The sequence below is a fragment of the Episyrphus balteatus genome, chromosome 3, assembly GCF_945859705.1.
Source record: "Episyrphus balteatus chromosome 3, idEpiBalt1.1, whole genome shotgun sequence".
In the NCBI taxonomy this organism is placed as follows: Eukaryota; Metazoa; Arthropoda; class Insecta; order Diptera; family Syrphidae; genus Episyrphus; species Episyrphus balteatus.
The window spans coordinates 55,576,803-55,598,595 of NC_079136.1; the positions used below are offsets into that span (position 1 = coordinate 55,576,803).

General features: G+C 29.4%; 1 protein-coding gene and 1 long non-coding RNA gene across 4 annotated transcripts in view; one reads left to right on the forward strand and one right to left on the reverse strand.

Moving 5' to 3' along the window:
• Positions 1-21,793, forward strand: part of LOC129916987 (patj homolog) — a 163,100-nt gene that overhangs the window by 20,531 nt on the left and 120,776 nt on the right. The window lies entirely within an intron of this gene.
• The window catches only part of LOC129916989 (uncharacterized), a 34,022-nt gene continuing 18,379 nt past the window's right edge, over positions 6,151-21,793 (reverse strand). Inside the window, exon 2 of the long non-coding RNA XR_008772572.1 lies at positions 6,151-6,676. This is a non-coding gene — a long non-coding RNA (uncharacterized LOC129916989). The remainder of the gene's footprint in view (positions 6,677-21,793) is intronic.

The following is a 21,793-nucleotide window of genomic DNA, read 5'->3' on the forward strand; positions in this document are numbered from 1 at the left end:
CCAAAAATCGAGAAAATCTTTAAAAAATCGTTTTTTGTTCTTAATTTTGTAACAAATTGAAAAATTGAATTGGAAATTTTTTTAAAATATAAAATGTTTTTACATTTTTTTTTAACTTTGACCTCGAATATCTTTAGAATGGTAAGATTAATGAAAAAAATTATTAAGACCTTTTTGGTGGAGCAATCAATTTCCAACAAGAATATGTCCTGCGCGTTTGATTATTATAATTTTTCAATTTGTTACAAAATTAACGGTTAGATAAACGAAAAAAATGTTTAAGGCCTTTTTTGTAGAGCGTTCAATTTCCTACAAGAATATGAAAAGAAATTTGCTAAAAAGTCAATTAATAAAAAAATGATTTTTTTTTAGTAGAAGCTTGATGTAAAAATGGAAAATTGCAAAGCGGAGGACCTTCCCATTAATATAAAGAGCTCATATTTATTGTGTATATTCTAGAGGGGTCTAGCAATTGATTTTTCAGAGTACCAAATCAAAAAAAAGAATTTCGATTTTTTTGACCCACCCTAACCTGTATGCTATATCGCAAGTGAAAATGAAAAAAAAAAAATCGTATTTTTATCCCTTTTCCCCCTCGAAAATCTATATTTAATCCGAAATGACGGACGCTATGACCTATGTTAGGATTTTTCTATGCATTTCAATTAAAGTGTTCTCCATCATTGAATTTTATTTAATTACGTTTTTCTATATTGACATTTCAAACGAATTTTTAAGTCAAGCTAGTATAAAAGCGATCAAGTGGTCTAATTTATTTTTTCTACCCATGACTTATTTCACCTTTTCCCAAAATATTTTTTGTTATTAAAGAAGTATCTACATTATTCAATGACTTTACAACTTCAAATCCACCCTTAAGACAAAAAATAATAATTATGTTCCACTTAATAAAGATTATATTCCTTCAAAGCCTTTTTTGAAAAAAATACCTACATATAAGCCCATAAAGTAAACACAAAAGCAAATTCCCATATACACAAACTTAAACTATCAACTATTCGGTTCATTAACTCCAACACTTTATTGGAATTTCATTAATTTCCTTTTTGAGAATCAAACGACAAAAAAAACTTGTTCCTTCCCATAAAAATAAGATAAATCGATCAACTTCTTTATACTCTTCTTCTCTTCTCGAGAAGCAAAGAACAAAAACATAAAAAAAGTCGAAAACTCTTAAAAATAGTCATTTAATTTGAAGCTTCTATGAGCCATTTTAGAGGGCGCGGTCGATTTGGGTTCTTCTACGTCTACGAAAACATTTTCTCACATAAATACTAAACGAAATAGCTTAACTATCTTCGATTTCACCCTCCAATTTTATGCCCACCATATCCTTTATAAAACACAAAAAAAAAAAAAAAAAAAGCCTTCAATCGATCCTCTGCAAACAACAAATCTCTACACCAGCAGAACATATGCGCATACATTACGCCTGCCTCCTGTCCTCTTTTTTTTTGTATCCCAACAAAAAAATAAAAGTAAGGATTTTCAAAGCGGAACCCCCAGAACTCAGGAGCACAGCAAAACTACCCGACCCGACCATTCTATATACTTTGGAGTTTAAAAAACTCAAATCCTCAAAGATGGTATACACACGTTTAGAAAATGTGTAGAGCCCCAAAAGCTAACGTAGTAGTCCTTGCCAACACCCACTTTGCCATTCTGCCATACTGCTACTGCTTCTGCCACCTTGGGGATTCTTGAAAGCTATGCCTGGAGCAAGGAGAAGCAATAAAATTTTATTTCTCTCAACTAAGCCAAACACGGCGCGAGCGGTATGGCATCAGCAGAACCCAGAACCAGCAGCAGCAGCGACTTCCTAAAGCGTTTTGTTGACGCTGTTTCCGGTGTTACGTTCATTTTTGGTTTTTTTTTTTTTTGGTTTTAAGCTCGTTGGAAGGAATACGTAATTTGTTTTGTTGAACATTTTGTTTTTTTTTTTGAAACGTGTGTAGTTTTTTTTATTCCATTCTTTGGATATTTTTTTTTGCTGCCTGGTTGTATCAATGGAATCAAATTATCGTTTAATCATAAAAGCAATAAACTCAACAGTTTAATTTTTCATTTTAGCCCAGCTAATTGTTTGAAAGTGATGTGCTGTGTGCCTGTGCATGCTGATGCTGACATACATAATAATAATAATTATTATTATTCGATGCCGTAAATTTTATTTTTCCTGCAAACTCATCATAACTTTATTTCAACCCTTGATAGTTTGAACACAGTAAAAAAAAATCATCATCAAACTTTGTTAAAATTCTCTTTTGAATTTTGATATTTTTGGGAAGTTTTTGAGAGCTCATTAGCATTTTTGGTGTATGAAAATGTACAATGAGGTAAAAACAGTGAACAATGAGGCTAAAGAGCTGATTATTGGCTAAATGATTTTTGAAAATTATAATAGTCATTAATCAAAAAAAAAAATTGGTTGGCTGCGATTGGCAATATAAAAACTAAAGTAACAAATAAGCAATAAGTTGGCAAGACTCATGGAGATAAACAGAAAAGAAGCGATCGGAAGCCCAAAGTTTTAAAGTGAGCAGAGTGTGACTATGAAGGATCGAAATGAATAGAAGTCCGAGAATTAAAAGGGGGCATGGAGCTATCAGAAGGCACCTAATCGATAAAGCCTATAACATTAGTTTACAAAAAAATAAAAAATTTTGGGACACCAACTGCCGTTATACTTTCCGTATAGACTTGAGCCCAGAAAACTCGAAAATCTTATTTAAAAATAATATTTATGGATAGGTTTTCGAGATATGATTTTTCAAATTTTGAAGAAAATTTATCTTTTTATCTTTGCCAGAAAGTGTACTACGCATGAAAAATTTAAAACTATGAGGATTCGAAAGATTTTGATTTTTTCTTTCAGTAATAAAGTTTTTTTGTGCAAAAATTTTATTTCAAAAATCGATTTTTTAAAATGTTTTAATACATAGCACTAAAACATCTAAGTGACCCAGAAAAGTTGTTCAAGTGTTTCTTGCTTATTTACTCTGCTTTCAAGCGCCGGACGTCAAATTACGTAAGAAAAAAATATTGGGATTGCGTGTCCATTTTGGCTGTAAACCAGTTTAATCTTAAAGTGAGCGGAGTGTAGGTACCTACTCTGAATGCTTCCAGTGTTATACCACACTTCTATTTTGCTTATCAATTTGCCGTGAGTACTACATCTTATAATGTAGATCACAACAAAAACATTAGCTACTGTTAAAAAGAAAGCCAAGTTCTCCTATGTTAAAATTATGCTAGCACACAAAGTACTGAGATGTAAAAGTCTACCAGGTTCTAAAGTTTGGGTTCAAATTCGTATCATTAAAATTTTGATTGATCTTTTTATCTTTGCCAGAAAGTGTACTACACATGAAAAATTTAAAACTATGAGGATTCGAAAGAGTTTGATTTTTTCTTTCAGTAATAAAGTTTTTTGTGCAAAAATTTTATTTCAAAAATCGATTTTTTAAAATGTTTTAATACATAGCACTAAAACATCTAAGTGACCCAGAAAAGTTGTTCAAGTGTTTCTTGCTTATTTACTCTGCTTTCAAGCGCCGGACGTCAAATTACGTAAGAAAAAAATATTGGGATTGCGTGTCCATTTTGGCTGTAAACCAGTTTAATCTTAAAGTGAGCGGAGTGTAGGTACCTACTCTGAATGCTTCCAGTGTTATACCACACTTCTATTTTGCTTATCAATTTGCCGTGAGTACTACATCTTATAATGTAGATCACACACAACAAAAACATTAGGTACTGTTAAAAAGAAAGCCAAGTTCTCCTATGTTAAAATTATGCTAGCACAAAAAGTACTGAGATGTAAAAGTCTACCAGGTTCTAAAGTTTGGGTTCAAATTCGTATCATTAAAATTTTGATTGATCTTTTTATCTTTGCCAGAAAGTGTACTACACATGAAAAATTTAAAACTATGAGGATTCGAAAGATTTTGATTTTTTCCTTTCAGTAATAAAGTTTTTTGTGCAAAAATTTCCTTTAAAAATCGATTTTTTAAAATGTTTTAATACACTGCACTAAAACATCTGAGTGACTAAGAAATTTGTTCAAGTGCTTCTTTCTTATTTACTCAGCTTTCAGGCGCCGAACGTCAAATTACGTAAGAAAAAAATAGTGGGATTGCGTGTCCATTTTGACTGTAAACCAGTGTAATCTTAAAGTGAGCGGAGTGTAGGTACCTACTCTGAATGCTTCCAGTGTTATACCACACTTCTATTTTGCTTATCAATTTGCCGTGAGTACTACATCTTATAATGTAGATCACAACAAAAACATTAGCTACTGTTAAAAAGAAAGCCAAGTTCTCCTATGTTAAAATTATGCTAGCACAAAAAGTACTGAGATGTAAAAGTCTACCAGGTTCTAAAGTTTGGGTTCAAATTCGTATCATTAAAATTTTGATTGTTTACTTGACAATTTTGCTTTTAATTACCTATTTTTAAAGTTATTTCAAAAATTGCCAAGTAAACAATCAAAATTTTATTGATACGAATTTGAACCCAAACTTTAGAACCTGGTACACTTTTACATCTCAGTACTTTTTGAGCTATCATAATTTTAACATAGGAGAACTTGGCTTTCTTTTTTTAACAGTAATGTTTTTGTTGTGATTGCACTACATTTTGCAAGGAATCTCTATATTTGATGAAAATTCAGTGAAAATGGGCGGTTGCCACACCCCCAGGCTAAAATTCTCAAATTTAATTTTTTTCCTCTGTACAAACTACCATCTCTACCATTCTACCAAATTTCAAGATTCTACGATAATCAGAAGTGCTCTATAACACTGGTTAACAAAATTAAACTTTTTTTTTTGTTGCCGAAACAAAAATATACTTTTCTGAAGGTTTTCGGTGTGCTGAAGTCGAATCCGAAGTCAGAAAAAATTAATCAGCTCCCGTTTTTTAAATATTACCGTTAGAACATGCAGTACTTCGGACCTTATTCTTTTATATAAGGAAAATTGTTTGAGCATATTTAGTAACAAAAGAATAAGGTCCGAAGAACTGAAAAAAACATTTTTTTGCATTTTCTAACGGTAATATCTCAAAAACGGAAGCTAATTAGTTGTTTCTGACTTCGGATTCGAGTTCAGCACACCGAAAACCTTTGGAAAAGTATATTTTTGTTTCGGCAACAAAACCCTTGTAAACCAGTCTAATATTTGATGAAAATTCAGCGGAAATGGGTGGATGCCACACCCCCTGAATTGAAAATCTCAAAATTGTGTCCTATCACCGTCTAAAATTTCAAGTTTCTACGATAGCGGGAAGTTCTCCATAATTTTGATGATCTGTCAGTGAGTCAGTTAGGGTTTTTGCGATTTTTGAAGCCCTAGGTATATCTCAAAAACTACTCATCGTAAGAAGCTGAAATTTTGTGAGGAGTTTGGTTTTGACCAGTTCAACAAATGTAGCAAGCTTGAAATTTCTAGCATCTTTGGTGTGGAAGTTAGAGGGGGGTCGAAAATGGCCTGAGTTGTTTCCTGTAAATAAGGGTGTAGTGCCAAAGTTGCTAGAGAACTTGGCTGGGCACTACCGTGCCCCTTGATTTATGTTTTTAAAATTTCATATAAAATTATACCTCTACCCTAAATGATATACAGTCCGTAACGCTTGAATAGTTAGAATAAATCAACTCAAACCCATTCTAATGCGGTTTTCTAAGATGAGGGGAGGGTATTGGTTATCAGTTAAAAAAAACAACACCAATTGCATCTTAAATTTGAAGAGATTAATTTTTTGAGATGGTGGCCCTAAAGGCCCACAGGTAACCTTTATTTAAATATCTTGATGATCCTTAAAAAGCAGTACTTTTGAGTTAATTCAATTTAAAAAGTATACGCTTAAATTTTTTAAATTATTTGTTCAGTAGAGTGATTTCTTTTTTGATTTTTTTCACTGCAAACTTTCCGTAACATTAATTTCAAAACGAAAGTGATACAAACTGACACTCTCACTTGTACGACTTGCATCACCATATTTTATCGACTTGCTTACTTCTTTAAGGTAACCAATATTTTTTGTTCGAATACAAAAGAGCTAGCTAATTAGTTTTAAATTAGTTTCTTAAAACAACGAAGACAGCGGATAACAAAATTTATAAATACCATATTTCCAAAACAACTGCGGTGATTTATTTTTTTTTTTTTGTTAAAAGTCTTTACAAATTAAAAATCAATATTTTCTTTCTTAACACACTGTCAACCTTCTTATTGTCATTAGTGCTTCTCATAGCTAAAGTGTTTGGGAAAGCACAAATTTTGGCAAATTTCCCAATGCAATTAATGCATATTGCTTCATAATTGGCGCTGTGTACATCCGGAAAATTGGTTGCTTGTATATTCCGGACTTTTGATAAGTTACGTGACCAACTCGACATATCGTGTTCCGAATTAATTGTATGAAGTATAATAAGTAGAGTCGCAAATATACATACATATAGATACAATGAGTTAGTTATTCTGAAGTTAATGTGTTTGGGGTACAAATTCATGCTCATATTGAAGCTTTAACGTAACGGTGCGGTGAAGTCCTGAGAGTTAGTTGCTTATACAAAACCACACCAACTTCCTGTTGTAGCCATTTAATGTAGACTTTGTGCATAAATTTTCTTTGTTATTCGCAAACAAAATGTCCTCTGGAAATGGAAATGAAAATTGTATGATGTAACATTTAGTTGGAAAATTTTTGCCATGTGGTTTTCATTTTTTTTTTTTCAAAACAAAACAAAAAAAAATTCGCCAATATATTTTTATAGGAACTCAATTCCCAAGGCCTTGTTGTTTTTTTTTTTTTTGTTTTATTTGGGCAATATCACGTTTGAGTTTTGAAATTGGTTATTTACAATTGGGGGGATTAATATTTTTATTTTTTTTTTATTTTTATGCAAATTCTATTTATGGATTTAACTCATGCACAAAGTTGTTTGCGGCTGTTATCGTGATATATAGATTTATGATTTATGATTACACCAAGAGACCTACGCCTACCTTTATTTTGTTTATTTTTGTTATTCAATATTCAGTTGAGCTAACCAAATCAGCAAGTTGAAAATTACCTAAGGGATGAATAAATTTGTACCTTTTTTTTCGCTTTGTACTTGTGATAATAAATTTTAAGCTTAGTATAATTTTTGGATTGTTTTTTTTTTTTTTTTTTTATCAAACGTATGTTATTGATAGAAAATTTGGTGTGTTGATTTACACCTATGAGTGAATAAAATAAGACAAAACGAAAAAAAAAATACATACTTTAAAAATATTTTTTTTTGAAGTGAAAACTTCTTTAGTATCATAGTGATTTGAAACAAGATGAAACGAAAAAGCGAACGAAAAATCAATTGATCATAACTTTTTTGTTTTAACAGATAGATGAATGAAATTTATACAGTAGATAGGTAATTAAATAAAATATTGAGATAAAGGTGAAAAGATGTTCTTTTTCTAAACACGTTATATCTTTTGATCTAGAGCACATAACAAATTTATTTAACTTTAATACGCATGCTGATAATATTACCTTTCATTTAATATATCACACATAACGGTACGTGTTCTACAAGTTATATAATCTTTAATATATACCTCAAAACACCTGTGAAGATCTGTTGCCGATGACCAGCCACAAGTGTTGTAGGAAGTACCGTACTCTCTCAGTTCGAAATTTCTACATGGTTGGCTTTAAAAATTTTGTTACTTTTTTTGTAGGCATGGTAGAAATATGATTGAAGCGTCATATAAAACGTGAAATAATATTGATATAAAATTTACTAGGTATAGGTTGTCATTTCAAAAATTGATTTAATGGCGTTAGAAGAGAAAAGAGATTGATTGTTTTCCTTTTGTTATGAAAATTAATTGGATTAAAAAAATTCTAGCTCTTTTTGTAGATGTAGTATAGACATGGTCGATATAAATATTTTGAGCTGAAACAATAAGCTTTCAGATGGTATAAAATTTATTGTAGGTTGTCATACAGGGTGTCCCAAAAGTTAACGTCGAAACGAAAACGGTAGATATGGTAGGTGGTGACAGTTATTAGAAAAATAATAAAAAAAATCGCAGCCATATATTTTGGGAGTTATGGGCATTTGAAAAAAAGTCGAAAAAATGGTCACCCTGTGACGGTTTTTCATGTGCCGTGACTACAAATCTTAATTTTTCTCATTGTTTTCTTTTGTTACGGAACCTTGAATAACCCTGCTATCAAATGCATCCAAAAATTTTAACTCAGCTGCATCAGTTTTAAAGAAAATATTACTTTTTTACCCAAGTTAGTACTAAAAATTTTTACATGACTCTAATTCAATGAGCCGTAGTGTAAAAAAAATGCACTACGATGTTTCGGCAAGTTGCCTTAAAAGTTGGTGTGTTCAATTCTCTTTTCAAAATGGTGTAACATTGCTGGGAATATTTCATGAATAACCGAGATAAAATTTTTTTTCTTAAGAAATCCGACTTTTTTTTAGGTAATTTTTCCATATTATTTAAGTTTTTGTATTCTGAAAGGTTCTGAAGGATTTTTAAAAATTCCGTCATTTAATAAGATAAACAGGGGTAAAACGGAACGAAAACGGAAATTTGGGCTAAAATCTAAGCGCGTGGTTGTAGAGAGTTGATTCTTTTTGTTATAGATAGAGGAGACTGATTTAAGGATAAATGCATTTGAGAAAAAATTCTAAAAAATTCTGGAACTCCTCTATAACGTTCTGTTTGAACGTTGATCGGGTGTTGTGGGTATGACAAAATGTTGATTATGGGTAGGGGAAATTTTTTTTGACAATTCTAAAGGTGCCAGGTGAAAGATGAAGAAAAAAAAATTAGGCGTCTCATACGGATTTTTTTCCAACACTCTGCGTTTCGAAATATGAATTTTTGAAAAATACCTACTTTTTTAGGGGTATTTTTGGGTAGTTTTTAATTATTATTTTGTTATATTGGACATGTAGGGCTGATAAATGCGCATACATGTGCAAAAAATTGGAATCGTTAAAAGAGTTTTGACTGAATACGGAGAAAAATAAGTTTTTAAAAAACAGGTTTTTTGGCCGTTTTTAACCGATTTTCATCGTTTTTTGTTTTTACCTTTTTTTCTTTAATAGATAGAGGAATATTATATGTGTAGTAATGATAGACCATGACTACGACTATATGTGTGCGAAATTTCAATCATTTTCGTAAACAAAATTTGGAGATAACGGTAAAATAAAATATTAGAGTTCAACAGGTTATAACTTTTTACCAAGAGCAGATAAAAATTATTTATGAGCATCCTGATACAATTGCCTTTCATTTGGTACATCACACATAACACTAGACTAACTACAAGCCACACAATGTTAAATCAAGAAACTTGCGAAAAACATCAAAGTACCGTAATCTCAGTCTGTAGATTCCACATGGTTGGCTTAAAAAAATTCTAACTTCTCTTGTTATGTAGGCATCTTTGAAATGAGATTGATACGTCATTGGAAAGGTTAAACAATAAGCTTTCAGATGGTATAAAATAGCATGAGAGCATAAAAATAAATGTTTTTTTGCTTTTTTTGATGAAATTTCATCGAGTTTAAAAAATTCTAGCTCTTTTTGTAGGTGTCTCATAGACTTGATCTATATACATTAGGGTGTCCGTTATTTCCCAAAGTGATGTTTTCGGGGGAGACACCCCCTAGATCGAAAGCTTAGGGCCTAAATAAGGGGAATTTAGCAAAAAAAAGTTTTTTGGAGGTCATTAACCCGTGCCTCTAGGTTCATACTTTCCCCATACAAATTTGTATGGGAAATTTTTAACTCATACATAAAATTTTTTTTCTCTCGAGTTAAATCATATTTTTTTTTAATGTTTGATAATTCTGGTTGGAAAACAGTTACTTTAAAAGATCACATTCAAAATTTCCCGTTATATATTTTTATATTTTATTTCGGTTTTTGAAATTATTAGCTGTTTTCGTAGTTTTTGCTTTCACCTATCACACAATTTTAAATGCTGTTTTATTGGTTTTTAATTCTTTTCAAATATTGCATTCAAAAATTTGTGAATAAATCAAAAATTTCAATTTTTTGAATTTTTTTTTTGAAATTTTTGCCGTTTTTATAATAAATAAATATTATTAAACACTTTACCCTTTCTTGTTTGCAACTTTTTTTATGTAATTTTTTAGGTGAATCATTTTTAAACAAAATTCAATAAAAATATTGTAAACATATCTTTTGTAGTTCGAGAAAAATAAATTTAAACGTATAAAACCGGCAAAAATTTCAAAAAAAAATTTCAAAAATTGAAATTTTTGATTTATTCACAAATTTAAATGTAGTCTGTAAAGCCGGAGCTTTTTACATTTCAAAAGCTCTTGAAACAGATGAATTAATTTAAGTTTTTATTTTTTATTTTTATGTATATGAATGCCAATTTGCTTATTTCAAAACAATTTCATTCTTAAAAAACATTTTTTATCGGATCTTTCAAAGAATCTCTTGTTGTTTTGAGCTAAATTTTTTAATCGAAAAATTAAACACTTGTCTATCCTCTGATTTCATTCCTCGTTGTTCTGTTATCCCTTTTTTCTATTTTTTCCTCAAAGAAATCAGAATATTAGTGTATTTCTGAATCGATATTCCTTTAGCACTAAACTAAATTCAAAGTACGAAACTATGACGTCAACTTCTCTTCTTAATTCCCATTTCAATTATTATTTTTAATTGTTCAGTCCTCAAATATCACTACAAACATATGTTACCTGCTATGAAAGACATCTGCTAGATTAGAAACATAAAACACCATAAAAAAAAATATAAAAACTACATTGTTTATACATACAAAAAGGATATTAGTCCAACTTTTGAGAAAAAAAATTCTACCGGAAATTTGATTTGTGGCGGTATATCTCTGTCAGATTGCAAAAACATTTGAAATTCAATCCAAAAAGTTTTGGTCTTCATGTGGAATCCCTTTCTCTCGGCTATGAAAAATGTAGGTATTTGTGCACGGATTAAGTTTCATACATAAAAATTTTATCGATCGATATGGAGTCAAGTCCCTTTGAGTAATTGAGTGATTGCTGAGTTGAGTTTCAATGCCCTTGTGGAATGTAAAAAAAAAAAATAAAAATACATAAAAACAAAAAATACCATTTTATAATTAAATCCCAAATATCCATTGGCTATGTAGGAAGGAAGAGGATGCAATCCTCTGAGAAAGGATGGATGAATGTGCAAGAATTCATTCCTTAAATATTATAAAAAGTGGACTAGAAGAATTAATAAATTTTGCAGAATGTATTTTTACAAAAAGAGGGGTGGAGTTGATGTATTGACATGAAAAAATAATTTAATGTATTTCGAAAATACATTCAAACAATATTTTTGTAATGTTTGGAATATTGTTGGGGTTTTATTTTAAAAATATTACGGGTTTTTGGAGAAAACAATCATTAATTTAGGGATAGCAAAAATTTTAGTGCTCATCGATGGAAATTTGAATCTAGAAAAGGACGTGATAAAAATAATTAGAAATACTCTTAGTATACAAGTAAAATAGGTATTAAAAAAAAACTGAAAAACATGAAACTGGCAAATGATTTTGGTGAATGGGTGTTTTTTTTTAGGGGCTGAGCTATGTATGAGAAAGATATCATAACAACTAAAATATATTTTATTAATTTTTTAAACTTGGTAAATGTTTAAACGTTTCTTTTGTTTGCAACAAAAGAGCTAAGAGTTTAAGGAGCATACAAAATTATCTTTTATGAAAAGGTGGAAAATAATCGTACTCTAGTGAAAATTGGTAAAAATATTTAATTTATAAAAAAAAAAACGGGAATCTAAGCATTCTAAAAAAAAAGAGGATGTCTGTAAAGCCGGTTTACGGACGATGATTTTACGTGATAAAGTCGTAAGAAAACGGCTTGTGTGCTTTTGTTTAAAATGAGTCAATTGAACTGTTTATTTATTTCAAACAATCATAATTTACAAGAAAAAGCTAAAAAAAATTACCTTTTTTCTTTTCTCATTTATATTAATCTTTTTTTATTTTAAAAGCTTACAAAAAAAATTATACCATTAAAAAGCCAAATATTTCTTCTAAGAATTAAAACCATTTTTAAATTTTTACAATGCGCAAAAAATATTAAAATAATTTATTAAAAACAATCATTTCTTATGAAAACAGTGAAAAAATCACTTCCATTACCCAAAAAACCATTTTTTTTGACATAACAACCTATAATAAATTTTATACCACCTGAAAGCTTATTGCTTCAGCTCAAAATATATATATATCGATCATGTCTATTAGACATCTACAAAAAGAGCTAGAATTTTTTGAACTCAATCAATTTTCATCAAAAAAAGGCAAAAAAACACATAATTTTATCCTCTAACCCTATTGAATCAATTTTTTTAAATGACAACCTATACAAAATTTTATATCATGTGAAAGCTCATTATTTCACCTTTCAAATGACGTTTCAATCTTATTTCTGCGATACCTAGAAAAAAAGTAAGAATTTTTTAAAGTCAACCATGTCGAAATTAAAAACTGAGATTACGGTACTTCCCACACTGGTGGCTGGTCATGGGCAACAGATCTCCACAGGTGTTTTGAGGTATTTCTGAAGTTTTTTAATTTAACAATGTGCAGCTTGTAGTGAATTTGCAGTAATGTGTGATATATCAAATGAAAGGTAATATTATCAGAACGCTCAATAAAGTATCTGCTCTAGATCAAAAGATATTATCTTTTGAAAAATAGAGCTTTATTTTACCGTTATCTCAAAATTGTGACTACAAAATCGATTGAAATTTTGCACAGAGAAACGGTTAAAAAAGGTAAAAAAAAAAACTTGAGACAAAAAAACTTGTCTTTCCCCTTATTCGGTCAAAAATCATTTTAATATACCAATTTTTAGCACATGTATGCACACAATCATATACTACATGTTCTATAAGTTTGAGATTTTTTTAACGCTACGAAAAATTTAAAAAAATAAAAACTCACCCAAAAATAAACCAAAATAAGTAGGTGTTTTTCAAAAATTCATATTTCGAAACGCAGAGACTAAAAAAAATCCGTGTCAGACCCCTAACTTTTTTTTAATTATCTTTCGAATGATGTTTTTCAAATTGTCAAAAAACATTTCTGCTACTTATAATCACTTTTTCGTCAAAGGTCTACTTCATGTTTTAGTTTTAGAAAACCATTTATTATTTGGTTTTGAAATTTAAAAAAATTTTTTTTCAATGCCATTGTCAGTCTTGTAATAAAATTATCTATCGATAAAAAAAATCAACTCTTTACATTGTCGCGTTTAGAAAATAGCCAATTTTTTGCAATTTTATTTTACCCCTTTTTGCCCTATTAAAACATAGAATTTTTTAACATCCTTCTAATGTATGTATTCAACTTTAGGTTATTGTCTTTTAAATAAGCTGTAGAAGATTTTTGTATCTCTAATAGTTTATTTTTAATTTTGAATTGAAATTTTTGCGCGCACTGCAAAAGTGCGAGAGTGGAACGGGAGAAAATGGCATCACTTTTTTGTGGTGGCTGCCATGGTTTAACGATTTCTAAGACGTTATCACATCAAAAAATTTAAGATGAAAGGGTGTTTTTTTTTTGGGAAACAAAGAAAATCTGGTTTAAGTGCGATAAAATCAATGGTATAAAAGGCACCCATACAAAATTTATTAAAAATGTTGTATTTGCCATATGAATTACGAATAAAATGAGTCTACACATTTTTTTTCCATGTGAAAGGGTGTTATTTTTAAGTGTAGAGAAAATGTGGGTATATTGGGAAAATTTAGTAATAAAACCATCACCCCATTGAAATTTAGCAATTAATGTTACTTTTGATATTAGAAATGTCTTTTAGAATATCATGGCTAAAAGGGCTACCCTAATGAAATTTGGTAAAAACGTTGCATTTGGGATAGAAAGCAAGAATAAAGAATAAAGAAAGGGTGTTTTTTCTCGAGAGACAGTAAAATTTGTAATTTGCCCCAAAAAGCCAATGATTCATTTTATATTTTTTCTTTGACAAATTTAATGTTTATATGATGTAAACGAATCATTGGCTTTTTGGCAACAATAACAGTTTTTCCTGTCTCTTTGAAAAAAACCCCTTTTGACACAATTTTTTTTAAATAGATTCTTTTGATCCTTGATTCCAAAAGCAAACTTTTTGCCATTTTTCATGAGGGTAACAATTTTATTTTTATTTATTGATTTTTTGTACCTACATATACTGGAAAAGGGGAACCCGTCAAAAGTGTGAAAACAAAAAGTATTCACGACTTTTAGTATTAGGTAGGAAAGTATGAACAGATAAAAGTATTCAAGGAAAAAAGTATGCGCGACAAAAGTTCGAAAAATGGAAAACTATTATTTTGACTGGGTTTTGATCTGGCAATAGTTACAAAGAAAAATGAGAATTTGCGAAAACAAATGTGGCGATGGACAGTTCTGATTGGTCAAGAAAGAATAAATAGACGAATTTATTGTTAGATAGGGCTGGGGTCTCAGAAAAAAAGAGAGTATAGTATACAGAAATATTTATTCATAAGGATAGGAGGTCTAAATTTAATTTTCAGTCTCGCAGCTGCGATGAGCGAGGCAAGGTTAAGAGTGAGAATAAATAGACGAATTTATTGTTAGATAGGGCTGGGGTCTCAGAAAAAAAGAGAGTATAGTATACAAAAATATTTATTCATAAGGATAGGAGGTCTAAATTTAATTTTCAGTCTGGCAGCTGCGATGAGCGAGGCAAGGTTAAGAGTGCGCTCGATTTTTTTTTATCCGTAACAAAAGTGTGAAAACAAAAAGTATTCTCGACTTTTAGTATTAGGTAGGAAAGTATGAACAGATAAAAGTATTCAAGGAAAAAAGTATGCGCGACAAAAGTTCGAACAATGGAAAATTATTATTTTGACAGGGTTTTGTAAGAGTGAGAATAAATAGGCGAATTTATTGTTAGATAGGGCTGGGGTCTCAGAAAAAAAGATTGTATACAGAAATATTTATTCATAAGGATAGGAATAGGAGGTCTAAATTTAATTTTCAGTCTCGCAGCTGCGATGAGCGAGTGCGGAGTGTTGGAGTGCGCGAGATTATTAGTCCTTTGAAATGTTGCAAAATTTTGACCGAACCTTGCATTTTAGGTAGGACAAGATTTTTTTGTTTTGATGTGTAGAGTAGGTTAATGGGAGTATACAATCTAGTTTTCGGGGTTGAAAACCCCGTTTAAACTGTTTTTTAATAATATCTTGCGAACCGTTAGTCCCACAAAAAAATGTTTAAGATGGTTTTTGTAGATAATTTAGTTCTCTACAATTTTGATTAAGGTACTTTTTTCTTTAACATTGGAAATAAGAAAGTTGTACTTGAAAATAGATGTACATTTTCAAGAAAAAATACTTTAAAGGGCCACAACTTTTTTTCTACAACTTTTATTGAAAAAATTCTTATGACAATTTTTAAAGATCATTTAATTTCCAACAATTTGATGTGCTCATTTTGCAGATTTCGTTTACATAAAGGTGCTGCAATGGTTCTACAAAAAAAGGTAACAATTTATTTTGGTACTTTTATAACATATATTTTATTTTTTTACTTCAATACGAATGATTTCGAAGGAATATGTAAGCTGGGTCAAAGCAGGAAGAAAATCGTATAGTATAGGGGATTTCAGGTCCTGGGGAACCAGGGCAATTTTCTAAAAAATATTTTACTTTTGAAAGAAAAAAATTGTTTAAAACCAACGATTATTTTATTTTTAACGATTATTCTATTTTTAATTAAACCTGTTTTATAAAATAGTTAATGAAAAAATAATTTTCAAAATCAAGACTTTGAAGAAAAATTACGAAAAAAATATTTCCAACTAATTTTGTTCGAACGATTAACCTTGAATTAATCAAAACCATCATAAATAAAAAATGTCCTGTGCACACATTAAATTCAATCTTTATCTGAGTTGAAATTTCACGAAAATATCTTATAAAGGATATTCTGTACGAATGAAACACAGTATTTAAATCCATCAACTTTAACCATTTTTCCTCCACTAAAAATGAGTTGAGATAAATACTTTGGAGCAATAAAATCTCAGTTTTTTAAATGAAAACAACACAAAATATGTAAGCAAGCAGTTGATAATAATGAAAAGAATTTTAAACCATGTTTTCTGATCCTTAAGTTTCAAGAAAATTATTTCTTCCATTTGAATATCCTTATCCAGTCACAAAAAATAATGGGGTTTCTTACCCCATGAAAGAAAGAATCTTAATAGATTTTTTCTTTTAATTTCTCGAAAATGACAAAACTCTTTTGCATTCGGTTTTTTGTTTTTGTTTGAAAACACATAATAGCATTGAACTTTGAAAACTAAATTATCACTTAATTACATACATAACATTTTGAACAAAATTAGTTGGAAATATTTTTTTCGTAATTTTTCTTCAAAGTCTTGATTTTGAAAATTATTTTATAAAACAGGTTTAATTAAAAATAGAATAATCGTTAAAAATAAAATAATCGTTGGTTTTAAATAATTTTTTTCTTTCAAAAGTAAAATATTTTTTAGAAAATTGCCCTGGTTCCCCAGGACCTGAAATCCCCTATACTATACGATTTTCTTCCTGCTTTGACCCAGCTTACATATTCCTTCGAAATCATTCGTATTGAAGTAAAAAAATAAAATATATGTTATAAAAGTACCATAATAAATTGTTACCTTTTTTTGTAGAACCATTGCAGCACCTTTATGTAAACGAAATCTGCAAAATGAGCACATCAAATTGTTGGAAATTAAATGATCTTTAAAAATTGTCATAAGAATTTTTTCAATAAAAGTTGTAGAAAAAAAGTTGTGGCCCTTTAAAGTATTTTTTCTTGAAAATGTACATCTATTTTCAAGTACAACTTTCTTATTTCCAATGTTAAAGAAAAAAGTACCTTAATCAAAATTGTAGAGAACTAAATTATCTACAAAAACCATCTTAAACATTTTTTTGTGGGACTAACGGTTCGCAAGATATTATTAAAAAACAGTTTAAACGGGGTTTTCAACCCCGAAAACTAGATTGTATACTCCCATTAACCTACTCTACACATCAAAACAAAAAAATCTTGTCCTACCTAAAATGCAAGGTTCGGTCAAAATTTTGCAACATTTCAAAGGACTAATAATCTCGCGCACTCCAACACTCCGCACTCGCTCATCGCAGCTGCGAGACTGAAAATTAAATTTAGACCTCCTATCCTTATGAATAAATATTTCTGTATACTATACTCTCTTTTTTTCTGAGACCCCAGCCCTATCTAACAATAAATTCGTCTATTTGTTCTTTCTTGACCAATCAGAATTATCCATCGCCACATTTGATTTCGCAAATTCTCATTTCTCTTTATTGCCAGATCAAAACCCAGTCAAAATAATAGTTTTCCATTTTTCGAACTTTTGTCGCGCATACTTTTTTCCTTGAATACTTTTATCTGTTCATACTTTCCTACCTAATACTAAAAGTCGTGAATACTTTTTGTTTTCACACTTTTGTTACGGATTCACTGGAAAAGGTGCAACTTGTTAAATCTCTTGAGATTTAGATTTAGATTTGAGGGGGCATAGACGGAAAGCTTAATGAGTGCCTTTGAAAAACCCATTTATTTAAAAACTAAGAAAGTCATTGAAATACAAAAAAATACAAATTACTAAAATTAGTAACGCTTGCGAATTCCTGTAGGCTATATTTTCATGAAAATTAAGTAAAATCTCAAAAAATCCAGTTGAATGATTTTTATCTAAAAACATTTTCTATAAAAATTTACTTCATGGTTCATTGCTCAGAAATAAAAGTTACCCTCTTCATTTTTCCTCACAAAAAAAAAGAAAAATACCAAAACTTTTATCCATAAACCTCAGCATGAGTTTTTATTTTTTAATAAATATGTAATTTATTTCACCACACCATCACCATACCAACACATAAAACAAAAAAAACAAAAAAAAAACAGTGAAAAACTTCAATCAAAGCCAATTTCACTATAAGAACCACGCGCACACCAACCACGCGCGCTCTCTCACATACTTATACGCTAAAAGGTTAAATGCATTACGTTGGGTTGAGTTGTCGTTATCCTGACAATTCGCCAACATAATCGACTGTTCCATAAAAACAATTACGCTGCTTTTTACATTCTTGTTTCCGTGTTGTTTCTTGTTCATGTGTTGTTGTTGTTGTTGTTGTTTTTTTGTACATACTTTCTGATGTGAACGGCTGGTTTTATGTTCCTCAAAATGATAATGCCTCATGGTGGCTGATTTTTATGACTTCTCTGTGCCGTGCTTCACTCACTCAGAGTTGAAAAAGCTTCCTGTTTTTCTGTTTGGTTCAAATTTATATAGGGTGTTAGAGAAAGAATAAGTACCAAAACATACATATACCTACTTTATTTCTTTTTTTGTTGTTGTTGTAGTAAAATGTTTTTGAAGAGAAATAAAATCTATTAACAATTGACATAAATCAGTCAAGTAGAAAAAAAAATCCCATTATTTAATTGTACATAAGTATTGAATTATTGATTCAAAATTACTTTTAAGAGTCTATATATTAGGTTAGATAAAAATGTTACATTTTTAGCCTGGTGGTGATGGTCACTTAAAAACATTTCTTATTTCTTATAAATATTTAAGGATGATTGAACAGATAAAAGGAAGAAGTACAACAAGGGGAATTTATTATTTAGTTAAGTAACTTTAAGATTGTCTTAATAGAAACAAAATGATAAAATCGATTGAAAGAGGAGAAAAAAACCTTCAGACCCCACCCAAAATCTATGGCTAGTTTTTGTGATTGTCTCACTTTTATTAGCTTTTTTGTTAAATTTTTTGTGGAATTTTGAGTCGAAAAAAATAAAAAAAAAAGTCATGTGTGCAATTCACACGTGGCAGAAGTGAAACCTTAAAAAAAAAATTTCTTGCAAAAAAAAAGAAAAAATCTACCTATTTTTTATTCTATCTCCTTTAAATACATGTTTTTTATATGACAACCTATATTAATTTTATATCATCTGAAAGTTTATTGTTTCAGCTCAAAATATTTATCTAGTCCATATGTCTATACAACATCTACAAAAAGAGCTAATTTTTTTTGAAACCAAATCACTTTTCATCAAAAAGCACAAAAACAATCTTTTTTCTCTTTTAACACCATTAAATATATTTTTTTAAATGACAACCTATAGTAAATTTTATATCATCTGAAAGGTTATATCACCTTTTATTTGACGTATGAATCATATTTCTACCATGCCTAGAAAAAAAATAAGAATTTTTTAAAGCCAAATTTCAAACTGAGATTACGGTGATTCCTACACTGGTCATCGTCAACAGATCTCTACAGGTGTTTTGAGGTATTTTTCAAGTTTTTCAATTTAAGATTGTGTAACTTGTAGAGCTCGTACAGTTAATTGTGATATATCAAATGAAAGGTTATGTTATCTGCATGCGTATTAAAGTTAAAATTTGTATGTACACTAAATCAAAAGATAAAACGTTTGTAAAAAAGAACATTTTTTTAATGTTATCTCAGAATTTTGAATATGAAATTAATTGAAATTTTGTACATTTATAGTTTATTTATTTTTCTATCTACAGTACAAATTTCATTCTATCTATTAAAACAAAAAAGTTATAACAAGTTGAATGTTCGCGTCGCGTTTTCGTTTCATCTTGTTTCAAATCACTACGATACTAAAGAAGTTTTCACTTCAAAATTAAAAAAAAAAAACACTCTTTAGCAAATCTTGCCAGTTTTATACAGGTACTAATACATTCAATTTTTGATGAAAAAGATTAGTGGTTACGCATACGCCATAGTGAACAACATTTTTAACATCGTTTTTAGTGAAGTAACTAAAGCTAAAAAAATTAAATATATTAGGGAACTCCAATTTTGATGATCTTTTAATTTCAAACGCCGGTAATTAAAAATACTTTAACCTCTATGTCTATAGGTTAGAAATTGCCGCTGTTGCCGTATTGTTTTTTTTTTAAGTTTGATTGAAAATTTTTCACAAACTCACAAACTGACTTCAAAGACAAAACAAATATTTGATCACAACGGCAACACCAACATAAATAAATACTTATTAAAATAAATTTTTTTAAATATTTTTCAGAAAAAAAAAAAAACAAACAAAATCGGTGTCTTAGAAAAAAATATTAATCAGCACTTCATAACTAAATTACGATAAAATTCATCTACCTAATTTTTTTTTCAAAATATCGATTTTTCAAAAAAAAAAAAAAAAACAAATGAATATTTTTAAAAAAATCCAAAACCGTGTTTTAAGTAACGTTAACTTAAGGCGACTGATTGAAAACTTTCTTTGAAATAAACCTGGTCATTAACGAAATATTGAAAAATAAGAAACGGTTCTTTGGCAGCAATAAAAAAAATTATTCAAAATCATTAGAATTGTTTAAAAAAAAAACTTTTCTCTTTTGGTTAGGTATATAGCAGGTACCGTTAGTTTTTCAATTCTATTCAATTCAATTTTCTCTTTAAGGAATCAACCAAAACTCTTAACTAACATGATTGAAGAAATTCGATCCATTAGTTTGGTATACAAATTTAACCATTATTCTTTGTTTTGCTAAGCTGAGGCCGAAGTAGAAATAATTACTAACTCCATCTTATAAAAATAGTGTGTTGATTTTAAAAACAATATTGAAGGAATTAATTCTGTTAAAGCTATACAATGGTCGGAAAAAGTATTTTGACAAAATGAACATTTTTCTAACTGATGAGAATAATCTGTAACGGTTAAACATAAAATAAGGAAGTTGACAGTTACTTATTAAGTATATTATGGTGAATCTCGTTTTTTTCAATTTTTGTTTTATGAGATAAATATTGTATTATCTTCCCATAAACATGGTAAAATTGTCTTCTTTGAGTTCAATGCAAAGGGTACTTTTGCTAACAAAGTTTTTGATGAAAGAATGGCATTTCCAAATTCAGACTTTTTGGAGTCAATCCGCGATAAAGTGAATTCTTCAAAATGCTTCAATTTTTTTTAGTGCATTTTTTTCATTTTTTGTTCATTTGTGGTAAATTTTGAATAGTATAATTATATTTTTGTGTTTGTATATTTGGTAATTTTTAGTTTCCCGCGATAAATTCAGTTCTTCAAGATTTTTTAACAGACACACAGAAGTTATGACTTGCAACAGAAGATGCACTAATTTCAATGTTAAGTTCCGCCGTTTTGCCCAATTTTTTACAAATCGGGGCCTTAACAAGTCTGTCAGTTGTATACGTGCTTGAAACACGTAAAATGCATTACCTTACCTTACCAACGTTGAAAAAGAACGTTTGTCAAAATACTTTTTTCCCTCAAAAACTAGTACTTTTTATACAAAAAATGCAGCCTCAAAGCATATACCAACTACATGACTGACATTGACCATCATGAGATTCACCATAATATACTTAATAAGTAACTGTCAACTTCCTTATTTTATGTTTAACCGTTACAGATTATTCTCATCAGTTAGAAAAATGTTCATTTTGTCAAAATACTTTTTCCGACTGTTGTACTTTTAAAACATTTTTGAAATACCTGGATTGAAAAAAGCCAATAAAAGTTCAAGAGTCTTAAAAAATGGGTCATTTGGATTAATTAAAAATCGTTTTTTCGTTTTATTTATAATTTACAAAATTGAGGAAAAAGCGATATTTTCGATAAGGTACAT